General features: G+C 48.3%; 1 long non-coding RNA gene across 1 annotated transcript in view; it reads right to left on the bottom strand.

Annotated features, from left to right (window-relative positions):
* The window catches only part of LOC123522606, a 2,951-nt gene extending 1,499 nt beyond the window's left edge, over positions 1-1,452 (bottom strand). Inside the window, exons 1-2 of the long non-coding RNA XR_006680847.1 lie at positions 1,400-1,452; positions 177-304 (exon numbers count right to left, since the gene is read on the bottom strand). This is a non-coding gene — a long non-coding RNA (uncharacterized LOC123522606). The remainder of the gene's footprint in view (positions 1-176; positions 305-1,399) is intronic.
* Between the last annotated feature and the right edge of the window lie 3,979 nt (positions 1,453-5,431).

Raw genomic sequence — 5,431 nt, 5'->3', positions numbered from 1 at the left:
ACTAGCCCATTTTTATATGCTTTTTAAGACACTTCAGTCAGACTAAGACAAGTGTATTACTGCTGAGAGAATTTATATGCTGCTGTTCAATGATTACAGAGACAAGTTTAAACATGTTCTTGTTTGGATTGAACCTGAACGAACTGGAACCTGGGTAGCAAGACTTTTTTGCTTACCTTTACTTCCCATAGCCTGCCAGAAGGAACAAATACATCTCGGAGGAAATCCAGCCAGAATCCTTCTTAGAAGCAAAGATGGTGAGACTTTGGTGCACATAGTTCATGTTCTCAGAAGGAACCATTCTCTGGAGAAGAACATGATGCTTGTTAAACAGAGGGCCAGCAAAAAAGGGAAGATGACTCTTAAGAAAGATTATTGTCGTTGATTGCATTTCTTGAGATGGGCTGTGTAATTATATATGTGTATGTATATGTATATATATAAAAATTTTTTTCTTTAAAAACCAAAAATTAAATCTCTGCAGATTCCTTGTCCCTCAATTAAAATAAACTTTTACAAGTTTTTCTTGGGAAGGTGGGGTAGAAAGGGGGAACCAATTACAAGGATCTACCTATAACCCCCCTCCCTAGGGGACGGACAATAGAAAAGTGGGCGAAGGGAGATGCTGGACAGTGTAAGACATGACAAAATAATAATTTATAAATTATCAAGGGTTCATGAGGGAGGGGGAAAATGAGCTGATACCAAGGGTTCAAGTAGAAAGCAAATTTGAGAATGATGCTGGCAACCAATGTACAAATATGCTGGACACAATGGATGGATGGTGATGAGTTGTACGAGCCCCCAATAAAATGATTTATTTTAAAAAAGGTTTTCTTGTCCCTCAACATTATGATGTTTTCCTTTTTCCATAGAAAAAGGAGGAAAAGTAAAGTTGAAATGAATTTGGAGTCTTTAGCGTCAAACAGACGAAAAAGAACGGGGGTTGGCACAGTGGCTGCAACAAGGGCCCAAACACACCAACAGTTGGGCAGGTGCCGCAGGGCCCAGCATGGTTTCTTTCCATAGTAGGTAGTTGGCACGTCCTCAGCCGCACCTAACATCAGCCTGCGTCGGTCAGTGTACTGAAGCAAACCAGTGGGGAAGATGCTTTGGGACCAGGCTGCATGGCGTTGTGTTGTCCATGGGTCACCCGGAATCATGGTCACAGACATGACAGCAAATAACAAGGAACTTTGGCTAGAGCCCTTCGCCTGGGCACAACACGTAAGACCTCTCATGGCTGGTCTTGGTCAGTCCTTGACCCCGATCCTCCAACTTTCCAGGAGTTTAAGTCAGGCAGCCAACCACCTAGGGAAATCACTCATCTAGGCTGCAGTTGTCAGCAACTTGCTGCTGTTCAGCAAAGTGCAGTCCCTGAAGCCAGGCCTCATCTTACCAGCTTTGGCGCCATCTACTGGATGTGTCAGGGGCTGGGGTGACAGCAGCCCTCTCTGTGGAAAAGGAGCAAAACTAGTCAATTCTTGGTCTCCTCATGCCAAGCCCCAGCCACCCTCCCACCAGAGCTCATTGCAGCCCCTTGTCACCACGTGTGCACGCCTTCATGTCAGATCAACAGTTGAGGAACCGAAAGACCACGTGTGAATCGTTGGCCTCGGACATGTGTGCCAACCTGGGCATTAAAGACGATGCAGAATGAAACAGCCCACATGTGCATGAAATGGTGACACCCCCTCCCCCCCCCCAGGGTGCAGTGGATGAAAGAACGCAGTGTACTGAACCAGGGACCGCTCCAACAAGCACATGAAAGGCAGGAGTCGACATCATGATCCCATTTATTAAACAGACCCAAACCTATTGTAAGTTGGAAAAGGCATGGGGTGAGGGGAGAGTCAGGACACCTCTGTAGAGGGGAGGGATGGGTAGAATGCGTACCGTCTGACTGCGCATCTTGTTTTTCTTTTGAAGCCGCTGGGTAACTCCCTGGCAGGTTAGCTCAAAAAGTAAAGAATGTTGCCCTTGAGTCCTGTGCTTAAGAAAACCAAATTCTGTCTGAGACCAAGGGGTCAACTGGGGCAGTAAAGCAAGGATGAGGTGGGGATAGTGGGGCATGGGGGAGAAAGTTGATGGCACGGGTTAATGGAACTAGAGCAAAAATCATGAGGGTGTTGACATGCAACCAATGTCATTAAGTTTCATCTGCAGAGATTATTAAATGGAAACACGTTTAGCTGTGTATACTTTTTGCCAAAAGTACAATATTAAAACAAAAAATTGTTCCCTGTAGCTGAGTTTCTGCTGCATGAGTAAGTGGCCCTGGCTTCCAGAATCTGAGACCTCTCTTTGGCCCCACGAACTCCCTCCTAATGGTGTGGGGGGGGCGGGGGGGCTTCTTTTCTCTGCCAGCAGGACTTCCTCTTACACTTCCAGCTTCAAACCCCAGTCAGGTGGTTTTCCAGAAGCACTGAGGTGTCTTGCTGCTTCCCTGCGTGGCTCCCAACAGGGAACACTTCTGCCCTAGCTGTGTGAGGCATCTCAAGAAGTGGGCCCTTCTGCCATGAAAGAGGTTAAAGGGGCCTTCTCTCCCCTGTAGCAGGTACAGGACCATGGCCCAGGCTTGCGAGCCCCCACTAGGAGTGGGTGGGAGTAGAGGCAGTATCCAGCCTTCATCGATGACGGCCATGGCCAGTCATTTGTTACTATTAAGGAGGCCTGGTGGTGCAGTGGTTAATGAAAGGTTGATGGTTTAAAGCAGCGGTTCTCAACCTGTGGGTCTCAACCCCTTTGGGGGGTTGAATGACTCTTTCCCAGGGGTCACCCGATTCATAACAGTAGCAAAATGACAGTTATGAAGTAGCAAGAAAAATAATTCTATGGTTGGGGGGGGTCATCACAACATGAACTGTATTAAAGGGTCGTGGCATTAGTAAGGTTGAGAACCACTGGTTTAAACTCAACAAAAAGAGCCACTATGCACGTGCACATGCACATACACACACAGGTGAAGCAGTCTGCTCCCATAAAGATTTACAGCCGTGGAAATCCTATGAGGCCGTCCTGCAGTCACGGAGTAGGAATACACTAGCAGCAGGTTGCCGTTGAGGCTGTAATACACCGCAGCAGTTTCTACTAGTACAGTTACAGCGACAACAGCTGTGAGTCGTGCATCTATTTGCAGTCTCTTTCCCTGATGCTCCTTCCCCAGTAGCATAAACATGGTGCCTCTGTTTCTTATGTAATTTTTCAAGTTGCTGTTGTTACTTTGAGCCCATGGAGACATTCAAAGAGCATAATACTCAAGGCCCAACTTTCTTTACTGAAGTTAAACTATTCTTGTTTGCTTTTAAGAAGACTTGGGAAGATATATCTAGTCCAAAGCTTAAAAGAATGATCTAGGGACAATAGTTTCAGGTGATCATGCAGTTCCATGACTCTGGAAACACTCGCGTCCATAAAAATCTTAAATCCTGTTCTGCGTTTCCCCCTTTTGATCAGGATTCTTCTGTCGACTCTTTGATCAAAATGTAGTTGGTCACCATCCAGTTCTTCAGGTCTCAAAGCAAAGGAGGCAGTTGCTCAAGGAATCAATTAGTCACACATTCCATATCCTCTTCCTGTCCCTGACTCTCCCTCCTCCTCTGCTCTGGGAGAACAGGGCCAATTGTTTTAATGAGGATGGTCGCCTGCAAGCTTTTAAGACCTCAGACACAATGAATTAGGGTATAGCGCAGAAGCACTAAAGACAGTATTAGGTCACTTGACCAGAATGTGTCAGGAAACCATGACCCTAAAGCTCCACACCAAGGAGCCGAATCCCATAAGGTGTTTGGTTGTCCATCAGCAGCTACTGAGCTCTGTTCGTCGTTCATTTTTTATTGTTGCAAATATATCTGTCACGCAATGTTTGCCAAGTCAGTTTTCTACAGGCATGCAACTTGATTGAGATGAGTTACAATAATCAACTACCCTTACTCAATGTGATGTTTCTTCCCCCGTCATTATCAGCAAACCTCAGTACTCCATAAATAAGCTCCCTGTTCCTATCCCTCCTGGCTTGGTAGCCACTAGTAACATTTGGTCTCTCTATTTGCCTGCTCTTGTCTTTTCGTGCCTGTGCCCTTTTGTGGTTGACTTGCTTCGGTCCGCCCTGTCTTCCAGCTCCATCCACATAGGGAGACTTGGCCTCTCTTCCTGGCTGAAGTATGATGCACATTTTGTTTACTCTTTCGTCTGTCCATGGGCAATCTGGCTGTTTCTACCTTTTGACTACTATGAATAGTACTGCGATGAACAGAGGTGTGCACACAAGTCCTGCAGTCTGCTTTCACATCTCCAGGGAATATCTGGGCGTGGACTTGCTAGTCGTTGAGTTTTATACTCCATCTTTTGAGGGCTCACCACCCTGGTTTCCACAATGGCATTGCATCCCAACTAGCCCTGAATCCAGGTTCTTACTCCCCCGCATCCTCACCAACATTGGTTAATTTCTGGGTTTTGTTTTTTAGCCGTCCTGGTAGGAGTGAAATGGCAACTCACTGCGTGACGCTGAGGAGCCCTGATGGCATAATGGATATGAGTTGAGCAGCTAATCACAGGTGAGTAGTTAAGAACCACCGGCATTCTTGGAAGAAAGACAAGGTTTCTAGACCAGTACAGTTAGTCTCGGAAACCCACGAGGGCATTTCTACTCTGCTATGGGGGCACTGTAAGATGGTAGAGTGATGGCAACGAGTTTATTTTGTTTTATGATAACGTTGAGTATCTTTTCATATATTTAGTAGTCATTTGAATGCCGTAGGGGGTTCAATGACTTATTCTCAGGGGTCTCTGGGTAAACGTGAACTTGCAACCTTTCTTGAGCAGTCAGTGTTTAACCACTTGGGGGACTCCAATCTCATCCCTCGCCTCCCACCCCTACCTCAGCCTTTGCCCCCCCAGATGGCTACTCCCTGCTTTGCAAACTCCTTGGGCTCAAAATAACACCGGAGGATCATTTCCGATGTGTCCTCTCTGCTCAGCCTGGGTCCACACCCCTCCAGCCTCACCTCTGTCCTGTGGCAGCCCCCCTGGTGTCAGATTCTAAAGGTGCCCCCACGTGTTGGGTGGCGTGCATCTCCGGGTCCCTGCAGTCTTAGCCCTGCGGAAGGCGGGGCCCAAGCACTGAGCTTTCCAGGAGTGCACCCAACCCTGCCTGGTGGTCACCGACCCTCCAAATCCGTGCCAGCACCCGTGTCAGCAGCAACAGCAGTAGGGTTTCCGCAGTGAGCGGCGGCTGGGGAAACGGGGTGGAGGAGGGTGGGGACGGGGAGTGAGTGGCGCCCGCATCCCGGCAGGGGGCGCACGGGCCGCGCTGTGCGACCCGGTTCTGGCTCCGGGCTTGCTGTGCTGCAGAGCCAGCCCGGCCGCCCTTCCGGCCTTGGCGACGTGGCCGCGGGGAAGTCCGGAGCGGACGCCGAACAAAGGGGCGCGC

The sequence above is a fragment of the Echinops telfairi genome, unplaced genomic scaffold (genome assembly GCF_000313985.2).
Source record: "Echinops telfairi isolate 266 unplaced genomic scaffold, ASM31398v2 ScPeMD7_7424;HRSCAF=8462, whole genome shotgun sequence".
NCBI lineage: Eukaryota > Metazoa > Chordata > Mammalia > Afrosoricida > Tenrecidae > Echinops > Echinops telfairi.
This window is presented reverse-complemented; position numbering and strand designations above follow the sequence as displayed.